Consider the following 19,154-nt stretch of genomic DNA (forward strand, 5'->3'; position numbering starts at 1 on the left):
TTTCTCTGTGACAAGAGCCTGTTCCACAAACAGTGCAAATCATAGCAGATCTTTTTAAAAGTTACCCATCTTACACAGAAAGAGGTCCAAGGCTTTGATCTTTCAACGCCTCATAAAATTTTCAAATCCCTAACCTCTCATTAAAAGCCAGTGAGTTTCCAACCGGGAACACAGCATAATGCTGGGTGAAAAGTGAAACTCCAAATTGCACAGCATCATTGCAGGTGCTTGTGCGTACAAACAAGCATCCTTCAGCAAGCATTGTACACACCACAATTTTCTGTCCCATGTGGAGAAATCCAAAATGAGTAGCATTGAACACTAGCAGAGATCTTTGTGAATTGTCACCAAAAACATACCTGTTTACTTGATTTTGGTTTGGGTGGTTTTTTGGGGTTTTTTTGTGTAACCATTTTATGATGATTCATGGCATATGAAGAATATTGTAACAAATATTGATCGAAGTTCTGCACCTTATCACAAGCTATACCTATTCTTCCTTTAACTTATATTAGGTTGTAGAGGTAAGCTGAAAAATAATTTTTTACTTTTAATCTTGGTCTATTCCTTATGAAAGAGGCCTCTATTAATACCAGAGAGTAGCATTGGCCACCAGATGTCACCCATCTTCCATTTAGCTACCCCTAAGTCTCTATGCAGGCTTGGGAAAACATACCATTCCCCAGAAGCTATGCTAAACAGACACTGTCTCACCACTACAAAATATAGTCATCTTCTCACTACAAAAATACATTGTCTTCCTTTGCTCTAATGGCTCCCAAACGCTGAAGCTCTAGTAGCTTGTAGAGTTTGTTTTAAAGACAACCTAAGAAGTAGATGAATACCCTACAACTACTGGCAAAAATACCTGTGTGTGTCTAACGCTTAGAAAAACATCAGCTGATGTAATGCATCCACCTAGCGCGGCCCAAACTGCAACTGCGACCAACAGATCCACGCCTAACCTTACGTGTTTGCCGGGGCTGTGAAGATTTTGGTGGACAAGCCCGTGGAAGGCAGAAGACGGCTCTTAGGAAGCCATTCCGGGCGTGCGGTCAGCCAGCGCTCTTCCAGCCATGTCTGTCTGTCTGTCTGTCTGTCCGTCCCTGCTTCCCTGACCTCTGGCTGACAGACCGCCCAGCGCCGTGAGGCGACGGCGGCGGCAGTTTCCCGGGCCGTTCCTCCCCGCCGGTCCCTCAGCGGGCTCTGCTAGGCCTGAGCGCGGCCCGCCGCTCCGCCGGGCCGCCCCGAGGCAGGTGTGAGGGGAAAAGGGCCTGCTCCCGGCAGGGCGAGGTCGCCCCGAGGCAGGTGTGAGGGGAAAAGGGCCTGCTCCCCGCAGGGCGAGGTCGCCCCGAGGCAGGTGTGAGGGGAAAACGGCCTGCTCCCGGCAGGGCGAGGTCGCCCCGAGGCAGGTGTGAGGGGAAAACGGCCTGCTCCCGGCAGGGCGAGGTTGGGGCTGCGGCGGGAGATGAGGCCGCCCCTCAGGGGCGTCGGGCTGACTGGGCTGAGAGGCGCCGCCTCACCGGCGGGCTCGTGGGCGCTTCCCACAGGAGCCACCCCCGCGCACTCACCGCGGCGTGCGGCGGCTGCGCACCGGTGGCCGTACCCGCTGGCGGCCGCTTTCTCCTCACAACGGCGGCCGCTCGCCCCCCCGCCGCCGCCGCGGGGCAGGCACTTTGCAGACGCTCCCTCGCTCTGCCTCGGCCTGTCACAGGCGCTTCCGGCCGGGCAGGCCGTTCGCGCGCGCTCGCCGCGCCCCGCCGCCTGCAGACGGGCGGGCGCTGCCGCGCTGCGCTGCGTCGCGGCCGGCAGTTTGCAGACGCTCCCTTGCGCCCGCCCGCCTCCAGGTGGCCCGGCCCCCACGGCGGGCGCGGCGGCCGCCCCTCAGCCCGCGCCCGGCCTCCGCCGCGGACCATGGGCGATGCGCTGCTCCCGGCGCGGGGGGCTGCGCACAGGCGGCGCCGGAGGAGGTGAGGCGGCGCCGGGGCTGGGGGTGGTGGGGGACCGGCGCCGCGCCCGGCCCCGCTGTGGCGGACGCCGCCGCCGCCGTTGTCCCCCTCAGGCCGCTGCGGCTCGGCGGGCCGTGAGGAGAGCGGTCTCCTCAGCCCCCCCCCCCCCCATCGCGGCCGCTGCAGCCGTGCGGGGCGGGGGCCGCGCCCCCGGCCGTATCGACCCCTGCCCGGGTGCTGCGAGGCGGGGCCGGCAGTGGGTGCGGAGCGGGAGGGAGGGGGACCGCCCAGGCAGCCGCTTCGGTGCGGCGGGGCCCGTCCTTGCCGCGGCCCGGCCGCCCCCCCGCCACCTTGCGTAACGACCTTCCGCGGCGGGGAGCGCCTCCGCGGGCGGCGGCTGCCGCCCCCCGAGCGGAGCCGGGGCCTGGGGGGGGTCTCCGGAGGCGGGGGGCGGCCCCGGGGAGCCCCGGGCGGCCGTGGGCAGCCGGGGAGGGCGGGCGCGCCTCTGAGGGACGGAGCCCCGCTGGCGGAGGCTTTACCGAACGGCGGGTGGCAAGTTTTGCCGTGGATGGGAGGATGAGTCTCGGGCGAAAGTCTGTTGAAACCTCCCCGTTACGATCCGATTTACAAGCTTTCGATTCCACCCGATGCTGGTTTTGTTGACTCTTCAGATTTCGTAAACCTCTAGGAAGTGAATTTGAGAAAAAGGTTCCTGAAAACTGTCATCTCTGTGCCAGCTGTGCCTTGGTCTGCCATGTCTACTACTTTTTCGCCAGAGGTGCATTGAGCACCTTTGATGAGAAATATTTGATGAGAAATAGCAATGCTCTTCATTCGCCAGGTTCAGTATTTCTTACACATCCCCATCGTCTTGTGGTTTGATCGTAGGGATTTATTTTGCTGTGAAAAGCAGTGGCTGACCTGATGTGATTGCATAGGTGTGCAGAGCTATATTAAGCAAGAATTTTGGGGCCCGTTTTATGGTCTCCCTTGAGTTTTAGCAACTATTTAAGGTAAACTTACTTTTTAATATATTAGGGGAAAACAAGTGTCACTAAGTTTTGAGGAACTAGATCTTGGTAGAGGCTTTCCTCGCTGTTAACATAGGGAGTGTAGGTTCCATCTTTTCCAGAAACGCTATAGTATCAATCTCATATTTTGAGTGTATATTTCTCTTTCTGGCATAGTGGTCAGTAAATTTGGGAGAATGAATTCTTAATTCTTGCGTTAGGTCTCGATACATCAATCTCTCTTGATAACTGCAGCAAGAATAGAATACTCTTTAACTGAAGGCTCACTCTTGAGATTCATGTTATTCTAGTACACAGTCTATTTGTCTAAAAAGCTCTGTCACCTTGTCCCCATGAAATAGTGTGATAGCTTTTTCAACAGCATGACTCATAATCCTAAATACAGGCATGAATTTTGACTTAGTGCAGTACAAGTGCTTTATCTCAGCGAACAGCCTTGTGTGTAGAAAATGCAAGTAGGGTGGAGGGAATGTCTGGTACTGTATCTGTTAATCTGCGTCCTCAGGAGGACAGCATTTGAAGTTTTTTGCAGGCTTAGGGGTATGTCTCTACTCCCAAATCAATGAGGGGATCTCAGTTCTTTCAAAATACTTTTACCATTTCATAAAAGACTGAAAAGCTTTCAAAAAAGGAGGAACCGGTTAGTTCTTGTTATTTATTGTTGAAACCATTTTGCCTGGGGACACTGAGTCCAATTTAGTCTGAATGGGTGATTCACCTTTTTCCTTCTTCATCTTTGTGTAATGTCTCTGACTGTTCTTCATGAGAAGCTTTGCTTACTGCAACACCCACAGTTCACATAATTACTGGTGGCTGTACCAAGCTTAATAGTAGGGAAAAAATCCTTAATCTTTTTTCCTGGTGGTTTTGTTAAATGTAAGGTAACTTTCACTACTGCTTTCTGCTCTTTACCTGTATGAGATGATGTAAGGAACAGTTTACTCTTAAAATGGCCCATGGAGCAGTACATTGCTAAAAGGAATGTCTGTTTTTCATAATTTAATGTATGCAAACTGTTTTCTGTTGTTCTTATATAGAATATGGATTTATTTTGTATGAGCAGAATAAGGATTAAATAAGAACATATGCTTCCTCTTCTCTGGGTGATAAATCCATCTTGCTGTCCAGGAGGAAGACAGCTTATACAGCCTGGACTGAAAAGATGCTGAAAGTCAAAGTGACTGAATACTGAATAGAAGAAGATCCCAAAGCTAAACTGCCTAATACTTAGGAAGCAGCCAGCAACACTGGGTGCAAATCATCTAAAATCCTCAATCTGCTTAATGAAATAGAATCTGGCAAAATAATGAAGTGTTCTGAATTCCTAAAATGACTTAGAATCGGAGAGCAACCGTCTTTATTCTAAGTCATCTCCCTCCAACCAGATTCCCTTCCTTTCCCTTGATAAAAAAAAAAAAAACCACAACTTTATACCATCAGCTTCTATGCTTGAGATAATATGTAGAATTTTATTAGCACCACTTATTTCCCTTGAAGTTTGGAATTATTTTTTTTTCTTTGCAAGGTTATGTTTTTGGCATTGTATGCTGCTTTTATCTAAAAAGTTCACTCTGCTTTTGCTTCTGTTTAATAAAATAGCTTAGTATGCAGTTTTCTTCCTCATCTTGGCTCTAAAATTTTAACAGAACTTCAGGAGTAGTTGGCATTAACTGCCCTTCACTGGTACAGTAACTTGATTATTAGCTGTGTGGTAGGTGTTTTGAAGGGTTATGTGAACATAGTGTTAATGTTCTGAGCAGATTGAGATCTAAGGAAGACTGTCTTCGTGTTTTGTGAGAGAATGGGAGAATTATTGCAGTTTTATTGATAGGAAAAGCAGTAATAAGGGAGATTTTGTGGCACATATTACTTTATGGTTATTTGGCAATAGATTGTCTGACTCAGTGTATGCTTCGTCTCTTAAATAGATGGTGGAAAGAAATACAATCTGATGAATATCAAAAAAGCCAGGTTCTGATAGTACTTTCATTTATGTCACATTATTCCCAAAGTGTCTGCAGAACTATTTTGCTTAGCCTGGTTTGGAATCAGAGCAGTACTCCAGCAGCAACTCTTGGTAACGAACATCGGAAGCATCTGCTAAAGGAAATGAACGTGCTGCACAGTGCTAATCAGCTGGGAATCTGATGAGTGGAATCTCTTTCAGAAATCAAGTAGTTTTGCTATTACTGCATCTTCAATTTCAAAAATTTCTTAACTGATTGGAGTGGAATAAGGTCATCCTTTATTCCTGTCTCCTTTTGCTGAGTTAGTATTTATGCGTCTCTGCATTTCATATACCAGATATGCACATCCACTTAAACAAACAAAAAAAAACGCAACACCTAAAAAATCTTTTGTCTTCTGTACTTCAGAAGAAAAAGTGGAATTTTGTATTTGCCTCTGTGTGTGTGCGTGCACACTCAAACTCCTCTTGTTTTCCTCTTTTAGCCTCCTGTTATTTGCATACATTATTGAGGTTGTACAGGCTTCATTATCTGTTTCACTTTCAATTCTTGAAGAGCCCAGACCTATGATAAAATGAGGTATAATTTCTGTGAGGAATAAGTCTCATTCAGACCATGTTTTGATAGTGGCTTGATGTCCATCACTTCTGACCCCATCTTTTTTGTCAGTTTCTTGTTTGTTCATGTGAGTTGATAACTCACATACTGTAATTCATGGCCACTAAGAGAAGGTGACTAGAGTTTTGTACAAACTTACATTAGTTCAGTGAAGGGTTTTGGATATTGACATAGGCTCTCTTAACTGGATGGCAGTTGAGGAGGAGTGACCATAATGATGGAGAATTGGCAACACAAGTGCTGACACAGCTTCCCAGATGTGAGGCAGTGGCTTTCTGTGACAATGCAGACTTTTATCAGGGTGGATAGCCTTATTCTTCTAGTAAAGCTGGAATGGTTAAGCTATCTTGAGATGAATTTGTGGGGGTTTGTTCTTGCCTTGCACAAGAAGTCTTGTCGGCTTTAATCAGGTGAATCCTTCAAGCCCAAAGTCCATGCATGTACTCAGGCCAGGATATAGCTCCTTTAAGGAACTTCTGCTAAAATTATGGCATTTTTATGTATCTGTGGCAGCTTGTGTACTAGGGAGACACTGCAGTGAAAGACCAGAGAAGAAAAAATTGGTTTGGGGGATTCCTCCAATTTCCTCTTAGAGTACTCTAAGTAGCAAAGGCCTTTTCATGAGGAAAGCTTAAGTCAATGCTGTGATTCATTTGATTTATTATTTATGGTTTGTATGAGCTAAGAATCCTGTGATCCTGGCCCTTTGAGTCTCACAAGGTCCTCTTATTCCTGTTAGCTAACTGTATTTCTTCATATATCCCACAGGCATTCCAAACTGTTTAACCTTGATTATTAGTCTAACCTACTGACGTTTGTCTTACTGATTTTTATATCCTGATAAAAGCCTGTAATCTTTGAAAGTTATCAACCACCTCTTTTGACCTACCTTTTAACGAAGGTTACAAGTAGCAGGCAGAACCTGATTTTGTTGGTTGTTGCTCATGGGTCATGCTGTTTGTTGCATTTCTTCATATATAAGTTTTTGCCATATAATGTATTCCTTGTGGTTATATTTCCCTAGAATAGTTTTATAACTAAAACCTTTTCTTCACTCTTGTTAGAGCTAGGTAATGAAGTTTATTGCTTCTTCCTTTCCTTTGGCTGTTAAGGTTGTGTTCCTCCCTTCCCTAGGAAGCAGATAAGTCATACATGCACTGTGACTGGTACAGCATTTTATATAACCTGTTCTGAGGACCTAGCAAAGCATATTTGGATAGGTACTAATCAAGTAGTAGGTTGGATATCAGGAAAAATTTCTTCACCAAAAGGGTCGTCAAGCATTGGAACAGGGAAGTGGTTGAGTCGCCATCCCTGGAGGCAGACGTGGTGCTTAGGGACATGGTTTAGTGGTGGACTTGGTAGTGTTAGGTTTACGGTTGGACTCGATGATCTTCAGGGTCTTTTCCAACCTAAACGATTCTATGATTCTAAGTTGTCATAAAAGGTACAAGCCACAGTGAATTATCCTGTACTGCCTATTTTGTAATCTGGATGGTTTTTGTACATGTGATGTCTCAAGATCCTGAACCTTTGGACTCTACCACGTTATGCGATAGTCCTCTTGTCTGCAGTATGTGTGACTAAAGCGGATTAACACATTCTTACAGAAGATCCTTGTTAGTACAAAGGTATCTGCATATATTCACTTAGGCAGTAGTTCTCTTGGGTTTAAAATGCCATGTCTTATCCCTCTCTCCTTCCCCCCCCCCCCCCCTTGCTCTCTCTGTGTGTTTGTTCCTTTGCTGCAGAGAACTGATGCCGTTGAATGCAGCTTCAATGCAGTTTTTGAAAGTTTCCTTTGAACTCTGCAGATCATAGCTGTAGTATGCATGTGATATACCTGAAACAATTTCAGGTATTAAGGACCCCATGTAACTCTCCTATAGTGACCTTTTTTGTAAAATGACTTTGTGTTTTGATTGAAGATGGTCTCTCTGAAATGTTTCATTTGTCACGTAAAACTTGTCTACATGTTCAAAACTTGGAACATTTTTGATATGGTATTCATAGCAAAAATCTTTGAACAGATCGTCTACTTCCTAACAAGCTTTTAAGTAACTTCCATGAGTCTTTCTTGATAGTTCCTGTTCAAGTACAGTGTGTACAATGAGTTAATCTTCGATGTTGTAGGTTAAGAAGAGTGAAAATACTAGCTTTAAGTTGCTCTTGAGAAAGTTTTATGCTGTACCGTTAGACCTCTGTATCAGATATACCAATTGATTACTTTTTCTGAAAAACTTGTTTAAAGAAAACCCAAACCAAAACCTAGAAACATTCCTCACATTTATTCTAACCTGGTAGTTATCCAGGTTTGATGTTGTTCATTCATTCTATACCAAGACATGGCTACATGATTGTATTGAATGGTGAATGAAACTGTTTGCATGACCTAACTGTAGAATGAAAGTCCCACTCTGTTTCAGTGCACTGTAGTGTGAAGGCTATTTCTGCCTGAAAGAAATGCTTCCAGTACTAATGCCTCTAAAATATTACTCTAAGTAACATGAACCATGAAATAGTTTGCTTCTCCCAGTGTTGGTTTGAATTGCCCATTTCTGCCTAGATGTAATTAAAGCTTGCTATTTTTAATAATTGAAATAGCAATAAATACAGAAAACAGAGAGTCTGTCCAGAAGCATTCAGCAAACAGCAACAACCAGATCTTCATCACCTTCAGGTTCTCAGGATGAGTTTTCTTTCTGTCTTGCTTTTGGTATGAATTGTACATTAAAATGGACCCCCATTTCCTAAAAGGAATATAGAGTATTACCTTGCTGTGTCTTTGTTTGTTTGCCTGATCTTGGAATTTCTGAGCCACCTGGCAAAGGAACTTTCTCCCTGAAAAAAAAGAGAAACTAAGCAGACGTATATTTCATGCCTAGGAAAAACCGGTAATATTCGTAACACAGAAACTTTCACACCTATTTGGCAAACTCCTCCAGTGAAGCTAAAGGAGCTTGGCAACAGGGTTCTCTGTAGGTACTAATACATTGTATGTGGATACAAACTTTCCCACTTACTTCACACACACAGGTACACCCATACCAAAAAAACCCAAAAAACCCAAAAGCCAAAATCAAGAGACACCTCCGAAACCCTCCAGCGTCTTGGCTTTTGAAACACACTAACAATCCTGACAAAAATGCATTTGGCTAATGGTAGGCATGTAGTGGGTTCAGAGATTATTTTTGTAGGAAGAGGTGCTGCAAAATGAATAGCTATTCCTTGGGCAGCAATAAGATGTTTAAAAAACAAGTGGGCAAGCAGACCAATTAAGGTACCAACTTGATGCTCGGGTGGTGGAGGTCTTAGAGGCATACTTGCAGCCAATGAGTAGGAGCAGAAAAATTACTATTTCTCAGTCTCTGTGCGTTGATGGAATTTAAGGTAGGAAATGTTAAAATACATATCCCTATTGCACAGCTTGTAGAAAAAAGTTCCAGAGATCAGGAAAAAATCTGAAAAAATATTTGGAGGACTGAACAAAATAAATTGTTTGAGAGGGGCTTTTGAAGAACTTAAACTGTCTGGAAGTCAAACTAAATTTAGAAATTGGGCATTGAATTTGAATAGACCTATAGCCAAATTAGAATATCTAATGGTTTTCTTTCTCCTTAGATTTAATTAAGAACTGTCACTCCTGTGTTTTGATAGGATTTTGTCAGTGAAATCAGCATTTCTGTTTCCTGATCTGACAGAACAGGAAAAGGATGTGGAACACTGGGGGGGGTGGGAGAAAAAGACACAAAGATTCCTCAATCTTTGCCACTCAGACTTCAGCCTGGGTTGTACAGAATATTTGACCAGGTTATTAAAGCTACATTATTCCAATCAGTTCCTTAGCACATTGATTTGTTTTTGTAAGTTCTTGTAAAAATGAACAGTTTCCCTCCTTGTATTTCTCTTCAAGAAATGCAATTTCACAATCAGTACTATTGATCCTTCAAGAACATGGTGAAATGCAGTATCATTCTGTTTACACTTAACATCTATTTGTGTTATGCAGCTACTTCTCTTTTGCTAGGCTGGAAAAAAGCATGCAGGAGGAGAATGCTGCAAATGCTTCCAGTGTTTTTTCTACTCAAGCTAACAGCTATTTTACTATAGATAAAATCAACCAGTTCTGAATACTTAGTCTAATTTTAAGAGCCTGTAATCAAGTTAAATGAATATGTTATGTTTATACTTTAAAATCAAATATTAGATTGTTATTTCTAATAGCTATTTTCTTAGATACCAGTTGAGCTTATTTATAAATCAGTTCTAGAAAAAAATATTTTTCTTTCTTTTGATATCATAACTTCTCTTTAAAGAGAAATATAGACTGTAGTCCTTATAGATAAAATAGTAATCTGTAGGTCTTGTTGAAATACTTTCCCAGATTTTTTTCAGTATCTTGGCAGGCAAATGTTCAAGCAATTGGATAATCAGTAAAATAAAAACTTCTGACTTTTTAATGATGTGAGAAATGAAACTGAGTTGCGTGAGTGTTTGACAAAGTGATTTGACATATGTCTAAATCTAGATCTCGGTGGTTTGAGACTTCTGGGGAAGCTTATCGAACTCACTTTATGGCCCCTGTTGTTAATCTTTGTGAAATCTTTGAGTCTCTTAAGTGACTCTCCTTGGGTCTGGATTGATAACCTTATAAGACAATGCATGATTCCTTTGAGGACAAGGTTACAGTAGCTTTCATCTAACCTGTCTTATCAAAATTCTCACCGAGGTACGTTAAAGAATGTTTGAGGGAGCAAGGAAGAGCTTCAGGCTGGAAGATGATGAAGGTTTTGGCCTCTCTGCTGGACTCCATTACAAATTGCTGCTTACTAGCAGCTGAGGTGAAGTTCTGTAAAAATAGTACTTGTCCACTGGAAGTCTGGAATTTTAGTTCACTAGCTGATCCATGCTGGCTGCTGAATGTCCAGTGAATGAGCAGTTTGTTTTAACTCTGTTGATATGTTACCAGCAGTGATTCAGTGTGCCATCGGCCTACAGTGAAAGGAATGGATTTTTGTAATGATATAATGAGAGTTTAAGTGCAGTGGGTAAAGTTCTGTACTGGTGTAAAAGGCATACTGCAGTTTACTTAAGCTCTTTTTGAGTTGATGCTATTTAAACCTCTGGCTCTGTATATTGAAACTAGTACAATGAGGCCCAAGTGTGCACTTAAACTTTCCTTTGAGGGCTGTACTGGCTGATACAGAGCAAAAGCTTGTAACAGGTTTAGCTTCTGTTCAGCTTCTATTAAAGTCCTTGTACCTTGATTCATTTCCTGACATAGTAGTTTCCATATGTACCGGTTGCATAGCTTGTGCACTGTGTAATGTTACAGAAGAATGCCAGTATTGATTAAGCTACTTAAAACATGTCTAAGAACACTTTCTTACATATTGAGATATTGGCATGCATGTGGCCACATCTAGAGCAAAGAAAACAGTGAGTCTTATGAATGGAAAAAAAGATACCTTTTAAAAAAGCTGTACTTGAAAAATAGTACTATAATTTAAATATATGGGGAAAACTGTTCTACATAAATTTCGCATTTCTTAGACCTAAAAAAGGGGGGTTAGATGGAGATCCGAAGAATCTAATTTCTCATAATTTGGGGTTAAAAAAATGTAAATTAGCAAGGGGCTTTTTTCCCTACATTTGAAGTACAAATTTTCTACATCCCATGTATTTGAACGACTGATTCCACCCCCCCACCCCCCACCCCCATCCACCATTGGTACTCTGTTCTGTTAGAATTGTCTTGGGCTCTATTCAGACTGTTGTTTGTACCTCAAGTCTTGTTCTACCCCTGAGTATTGTTCCCATTGGATACAGCAAACTTGAATTCTGTTGCCCAGCTGATAATCTGGTACTTCAGGATATGGTGTTCAGAATACTCCGTGTAACTCAGTAGTCTTATAATGCTATTTTATAATTTGTAGTACCTTATGCTGATCAAATGTTCTGGGCTCTGATCAGAGGAGAATTAACACCAGCATTTGCTGGTGCTTTTACATGGGAATGTCATCAGTTTTCCTGGTCTTTACCAAGACTGCAATTAGATTAAATTTATGCCCTCATACCAAACTCTCCCCATTTCCGATCGGTGCATTTATGTGGCAGTGCAGAGAACTGGCTGACAAACTGTTGTGGCTGTAAATGGCTTTCTGGCATTTGGCCGATCATGTTTCAGAATAACAACGTTCCCTAGCTGTCTTCACCTTTTAGTCGTATAGGCTGGGGAAGGAGGTTGGAGAGGGTAAAGGTGCTGCTTTCGGTGACAGTGCTGGCTTGGAGTGTTTGAACATCAGCCTAATTTAGAAGATTGTGTTCTTATTACTGCTTAAAACATTAGGTTAACAGAGGGTTAATATTGGTTAATGCTCCATCTAGTAAGTGAAATGGCCCCAGTTTTATCTAGCAGATTAATGGTTTTTTTCCCCAAAACACATTCTATGTAAGTACTATCAATGTACATTTTTATGTTTGTTTATCCCTATTAAAAAACAAAGAAACACCCCCCCAAAAAAAAACCAACAACAACAACAAAAAAACCAACAAAAAACCACAAAAAAACCCCACAAAAAAACCTCCAAAACCTTTCCATTGTATGAATTCCTGATCTACAACTCGGATTTCATGCTATTGATTTTGGATGTGTATTATAAAAAGAGTTTTTTAATGAAGGTGTACTCTTGCCCTTTCACAAGCTACAGAGTATTTTTAAATAGCCACCTACCTTATTCTTTAAATAACTGAAATTTGGCATTTTATTAGAAAGGCTGCTGAATGCAGCATTGTAGTTTTGCGGAAATTACTCTAGGAACCTTACAGCACTCAACATGTCCACCTTCCCTGTACTATGGGGATCAAGCCTATTGCTTAGGATAAAAATGTTTGTCAAGGCCACAAAAAGGCAGGATTAAAACCTTTTCATTGTTTATTTTGTACTGACCAGCTTTGTCATCCTTGCATTTGACAAATGGAGGAAGAAATCTGTCAAATGTTATTAGCACACTTTTTTTTTTTGGCTAATGTATTCTCACTTGGCTTGTGTGTGTGGCTGAGTGCACTGCTGACAGTTGTCCAGTTTATTATGGTATTAAGGTCTTTATTTCCTTACACAAATTTCTTTAGAATATCACATAAAGTATACCAGTATTTGAATTGTAAAACTGATTAAAAATTAAAAAAAAAAAAAATAGGAAGAAGTGTTAGAAATTCTCCAGAATACTGTGTAATAGGTTTCAGGGTTTTGGTTGTACTTTTCTTTCCATCTTGGCTTGTGTCTGTCTCCTTCCTCCCGTATTTTGTGTAATTTGAAGCATGTTTTCTTTGTCATTGCTACTTAATTATTGCTATTACCACTGCCTCTGCTGTTCCACATCTTGAAAGACTGAAGGGCTAATCATGTTGTGCTCTCTTTTCATTTGGCCTTCAGGAGATATGCAGGCAGCATATGTATTTTCAGTTCTGCTCGGCACTGGAAATAGCCTTCCACTAGACTGTGAAGATTTTACTGAAGATAATACCTTATTTAGCGGATGTGCAAAAGTTCAGCTGTCTCTCAACTCTAAGTATGCTGCTTTTGGGTTTGTTTGTTTTTGGTGGTGGTGGTCAAGCTGGATTTCAGTTATGTGTGAGCAGTGTTTTGGGTATCCTCTGCTGTGCTCAGAAAGAAGCAAAATCTCCTTCTTAATCCAGACTTCTGAATGGCTTTTGCATTTTTTCTCCAAACATCTCATCTTCAAGGATGAGATTTCACCATATGACTTGAGATTTTTTTTTCACACACATTACACTTTAGCTTTACCTCATGCATTCCTTCCCATCCCCCAAAGTGTACTTCTGAAATTTTCTCATGTTTGTGTAGCCTGTTTATTTATTAGATCGTTTAGGAAATGTCCTCATTTACTGAACTCCTTGACTTCTAGAATTGGACTAAAACAGAACTCCTCATCCCGCCCCACCCACCCCACAAACCTGGATGGATTTTTTTCTGTAAAATTAAGTTGAAGTTGATGAAGTCTCTGAGTGGTATACGTGCAGTTGTGCTGAATCTTTGTTATAATCAGCTAATAATAGATACAAGATTAACTAGAACCTTTCTGCGGGATTGCTTACCACCTAATTTTCAGAACAGATGATTTCAAGCAAGGATTGCATGCCTTCAGAAGGCCAGTTGATCTTGCATCTTTTTCTTTGTCACATCAATAACACACACATCCTCTTTCTTGTCTTTTTTCTGATGTGGCTTTTTCAACCGACCTCAAGCAACTGTCTGTAATGATTAAGGCCATTTTTACTGAAGGTCCAACTCTCTGCCTGTGTTGCATAAGCTTTGAATCTACAGCAAATGAAAGTAGCCCATTGAAGAGGTGAGCGATCGCTGAGTGTCCTGTAGTTTGTCTGGATCTGCAGATTTTTTTTTTTCCTTGGGAGTTACTGGCACTAGAATTGACTTCCGTATTTTTGCTAATATATTCAATATGTTATTGCAATAACATATTTGGCTTCATTATTCTAAATGTTTGTATAGGAATCTCTTCTACGGCTGTCATTATACCCCTAAAAAAGCCAGTCAGGGTAAACAAATGAAAATATTATGGAGAAAATGTAAGTTTGCTACTTTAGCAGACCACCAAGACAATTTAGAACATAGGAAAGCTGAGCAGAGCAAGCTATCAAATAAATCTGAATTTAGACAACTTTTTGAATACTATCTTCTGAAATTTCTGGTATATCCATGCTAGCTATCCTCTTTTCGTAATTAAGCTGCTTCTTTTGTAAGTTGGCTTTTTTGAGTCCCACTTTGAACTTTCATTGTATACAGATTTTAGGTGTCTCATGTGGAATTGTGAATGTCATAGCAGGCAGATACTTACAGCCATGAAGCAGTAGTTGGCTTTGCTTTTTATTTTTTAAACTAAATGAAGGAAAAATCCTTCCAATTCTAAAGAATCTTGCGGGTAGAGGAAGATCTGGTGGTAGTGATGGTGAAGTTGTTCTCGAGTCATTAACTGGTTGAGTCCTGCTCTCTTTAATGTAAAGCAGACTTGAGTATGAAGAGCAGGAAAAATGGGAGAGAGGTTGGGAGTTAAATGAAACCTTACCTATAGGAAAAACAACTTACTTGCTCAACTGTCTTGAAGATCTGACATTTTCTCAGGTTTGGAAAATAAATGAAAGCCACTCAGAAGTCATATGCCAAAATAACTGTATACAATAATATTTTTGGATTGAAATAGATACTATAAGAGCAGAGAGATGATTTCCAAAGCACTCTTCAGACTTAAACATCAAGTCATCTGTTGAGTCCAAACTGTAGGATACATCTTTTCTCAGGATTAAAACAGCAGCCTAAGTTGGAGTAAAGTTTGGAAGCTATTGAGTGATACAAAGCTGTAGAAAGAAATATCATATCCCTCTGAAATAGGGAGGGAAATGTTGTTGAATAAATGTATTCTTTCTTTTGTCAGGCTATTAGCATGAACAGTTCTTCTCTTTAAAACCAGATGTAATGAACTTGAGTGACTGACTACTGTTGGATTTTGGTCCCCGCCCCCCCGCCTGCAATTAGAGATACTGTTATACTCTGCATGCGTGTGGCTCAAATACATGTTTATCTACTTTCTGCAGTGGAACACAGGTGTAAGCCAGTGGGCTAAGATGCGATACAGTGGTAGGATAGTCTGCGTTGGATCCTTGTAGTTGTAGCTTACAAAGCAAATGGACTGCTCTGGGTGTTGCAATGTGCCTAAGATAATGCCTTAAATAGTTACTGCAGGTTATCTGTCAAATCCTGGCTGTTACAAACATAAATCAACGTAGCCCGGTGCTACAGAGTTTAAAAGAGAAAGGCTTTTTGTACCAACTTATCTTTTAAAGATGTGTTTGCCAGCCCATTTCCCTAGTGAGTAGAAAGGAAGGAGTATTTTCATAATATTACAAAATCTGTTCCTCTGTCTCCCTGCCTTTTTCTCTTCATTAGCTATGACTAAACAGTACAGAAATCCATTCAGCTGTGGTGGTGTCAGTATAGTGGTCTCTTTTCCTCTCTGCTAGTACTACAGTACTGTTTCAAGACCATTTAAATTCTGCTCACAGCTGTAAGTGATCTTTTTGGCAGCCTTATATGCATTTACATTATCTGCTGAGTTGTAATAACTTTCAAAAGGATTGTCTGAAAGTGGATTTTTTTTTTTTTTTGTACATATTTATAGATGAGTATTCATGTCTTAGAGTTGTGGGTTTATTTCATGTCTTGTGCCTTTACCCAGCTAACATTAACTTGGTTCTAGGAAGATACTGCCTGATGCAGGCTGGCAAAATGGACCTGCCCTGGAGGTCCAGAAGAAAATCAGCAAGTAGAAATAATTCTACTGGGCTCGCACCTTCGATACCAAGTGTCTTTAAGAGCTCTTCATCTACTTAAACATTAGGTAGAGTGTATGGCATATTGCAACCAAATGTCATCTTTGCTACTAATGGAAGTTCCTTGTGAGGCAAGCCTTCTGTCGCTGTATTTGTCCTGAGAAGTCTCTTAACTTTCCCTTGTTAGCTCAAAATACACAGTTTTTCACTGTCACTGTTCTAGAGATGGACAATATTGCCTATTGAAATTCCTTTCTGATTCCAGAAACCATTTGGGTTGAGGACGCTAAAGAGGTTTGCAGTAGGATGTGTCATGCTGTAGATGTTGGCTGGAGTTTAGGATGCAACTACAGTGGAAAGATGCTATCTAGATTACAGTCATAGCAGCTGATTTTTCAGCTGCCAGTGGCACCATTTGTCATAACTGGAGGTATTTTTTGAGCTTTTTTTTTTTTATTTGATGGGGGTGGGAGGAGGAAGGAAGCCTTGATGCTTAAATTTGTACTGCTTATAATGCATTTGTACTGTTGAAACACTAGAGAACTAACCTAATAACTAAGCTAATGTGTTTGAATGGACCATGGAAGTCTGACTTAACTGCCTTGTAAATCTTGGCAGATAATATTTGATTCAGGTAATATTTGACATATATGGATACTCTGTTGTTAATGTGTGGTGTTTTCAAATTATATTAATCTCTGTGTAGTGTGTGAAGGAGCTTTTAGTTGTACATAGCAAGAAGGGACCTGGCTTTTTCTCCTCTTCTGTCCATATAACTATGAACAACATCTAGACTCATTTCTATTGCAGTGGCAAAGAGATTTGCTAATGTTAAGTTTTATGCGCCCTTTTAGAGAATACTTACTGAAGTGGATCTGTTTCTGCTTGTTTTTGGAAAACCATTTCATTTCATGACAATGCTTTAGTTTATATATGTTTTCTAAGAACTAACTTGTGTTCCCAGCACTGGAGGGGAAAAAAGCTCAATGTGCATGCTTGAGAACATGCCAAAAAACATGCACAGTGGAATTCCAGGACTGGTGAGAATTTCAGAAGAGGGTAACAGGTATTAAACATAGCTGTATAGCTTTAGATTATATAATCCTTGTACAGTTCAGCCAAGTGCAAAATTACCTCACCGGATTTGTCTTTTTTTTTTTAAATTGATTTGAAAAGATAGAGAGGGACAGAATTACTTAAACTGAGAAAGTTCAAAAAAACTACAGTAGGCAGGTGAGGAGAATAACCCTCTGATGTGGTTCAGACTGAAAAACATAAGATTAAATCCATGGCAAGGCAAATATAATCTCATTTTATAGTTATATAAGACTGTTTAAAGTGGGTCATCAGTGTTGGGGAAAAACATGCCTTCATTTTCTAGGCCTTTTTTTTTTTTAATCATACCAAATAAGGTTTTTTCTCCTCCCCTTCCCACACGAGAAGGAACACTTTTCTCTAGGGACAAAGATAGGATGAAGCTAAATGTATCAGTTGTCTACTTTATTCTCCATCATGTTGCTTCAGTGGTAATCACTCATTTGAGATTTACCTTCAGAGATTCTGCCTCACATATGGTGACGTGCATAATGAATATATGCAAACATATAGTAATTTAAAATTCATTCTTTATTGCACTTTAGTTTTAGTTTACAAATTGCTATAACAATCAAAGGGATTTTGTAAGCATTAATCTATACACTTGGGGGAAATTTCACCTTAATTCTTCATTATTTGTGTGAGGTGGAGAAAAACAGTTTAAGACCCTGCATGGGAGTTGGGGTTCTTTTGTTTTCTAGTTTCAAATGATATACAGGAAGGTTAAGTTTGTCTTTGAAAGTACCACCCTTTTCAGGGAAGGAGAGGAAGTTGATAGAATCTGGGGGCCACAGCTTATGTGGCTTAGTTACAGATTTTTGGTTGGTGTTCTTGCACACCCCCCCCCCCCCCCCGAAAGCACCAACTAGAAGAATCTGAAGAAGGCCAGACTGAGGAAAGTGATTGCATGCTTCTGTAAGAGAAGCAGGCCTGAGAGATAACAGCTGGGTAGAAAGGGAATGGCTTCTTCAGCAGCCCTTTAGAACTGAGAGATACAAAGGAAAGTGCACCTAGGTGTCCTTTAGACATCCGAAAATGTAGATATCAAATGCCCTTTTTTTTTTTTTTTTTCCCCCCCCCCCTCCTGTGTTTTGGTCATTGGGGAAAGGACTGAAATGTTCACTTTCCCATTCATAATGGGAAACATGCAATGATGAGGCAAAAGTACATACTGCTGTAAATAATGTTCAAACTGTAACTCTTCCTTTGACACTCCTGCCTCTCAGAATTGGCATAATTGGTTGCCACAATGGGAGTTGTGTCCAAAAAATCCAGCTTGCAACCTCTGATGATTGAGATAATTTACTCTGACTTTCCATTCAGCAGCTAAGGCCTGTTAATCTAGCTTCTAGTTCATCCTGTATTTAAATTCTTTATAGGACTTGACAGTAAAATTTTTCAGTTCATACTGAAAACTGCATGTTGGCAAATCAACAGTTAACCCTTCTAATACACATCAAATGAGCATCTATTCAAGCTTCATGTAGAGCCTTTGATCAAGTACATGATAGTAAGTCATGATGTCAGTATGCTGAAGCAGGAGAGGACAACAGAACAATGGTAGAAAAGATTCCCGCAATCTTGATGGAAGGGCCAGTTTATACTGTCTGAACTATGCTAATCAAAATAGCCAGACCAGCTTTGTAGTTGAAACAGCAACTTAGTTCTTGCCCAGCTTATTTTGACTGAAAAGTCTAGGGAACACTCAGGTTAATTCCATGGTCAGATGTGAGGAGGCAATGACTTCTGGTTGGAGAAGTCTGCTGGCACAGATGGATTCAGAATAGCTCATGTCTTCCTGGCCTCAGCCGGTCACACCTGGAAATTGAAGCTGTGCATACTGACTCACATGTTCTATGTGATTTACGTTTATCAGATCACAAAACCATCTTCCCCTTCACTCTCTCCGCTATTTCAATTTCACTGCAATAGCTTCTGTTACCAAAAAGGCTGCTGGTAAGCACGAGCACTTTTCTATTTTCTAAATTCTTCTTCATTATCAAGAGGAGACTAAAAATCTGCTCATACTATTTGGGAAGCACTATTGGGAAGTAAGAACAAAAGGGATGAAGCTTTGAACGAGTTATGAGCACTAAAGGTTCCTTAATATTAGCTGTGCTGTAGAA

The 19,154-nt window shown here is 41.2% G+C and overlaps 1 protein-coding gene across 2 annotated transcripts in view; it reads left to right on the forward strand.

Annotated features, from left to right (window-relative positions):
* Positions 1–1,882: 1,882 nt before the first annotated feature.
* Positions 1,883–19,154, forward strand: part of MGAT5 (alpha-1,6-mannosylglycoprotein 6-beta-N-acetylglucosaminyltransferase) — a 133,323-nt gene continuing 116,051 nt past the window's right edge. For both annotated transcript variants that reach the window (XM_082311865.1, XM_082311863.1), the window contains exon 1: positions 1,883–1,970. The gene's annotated coding sequence lies outside the window, so the exon portion shown is untranslated. The remainder of the gene's footprint in view (positions 1,971–19,154) is intronic.

This window comes from Platalea leucorodia, assembly GCF_965183815.1.
Source record: "Platalea leucorodia genome assembly, chromosome: 5".
Classification (NCBI taxonomy): Eukaryota; Metazoa; Chordata; class Aves; order Pelecaniformes; family Threskiornithidae; genus Platalea; species Platalea leucorodia.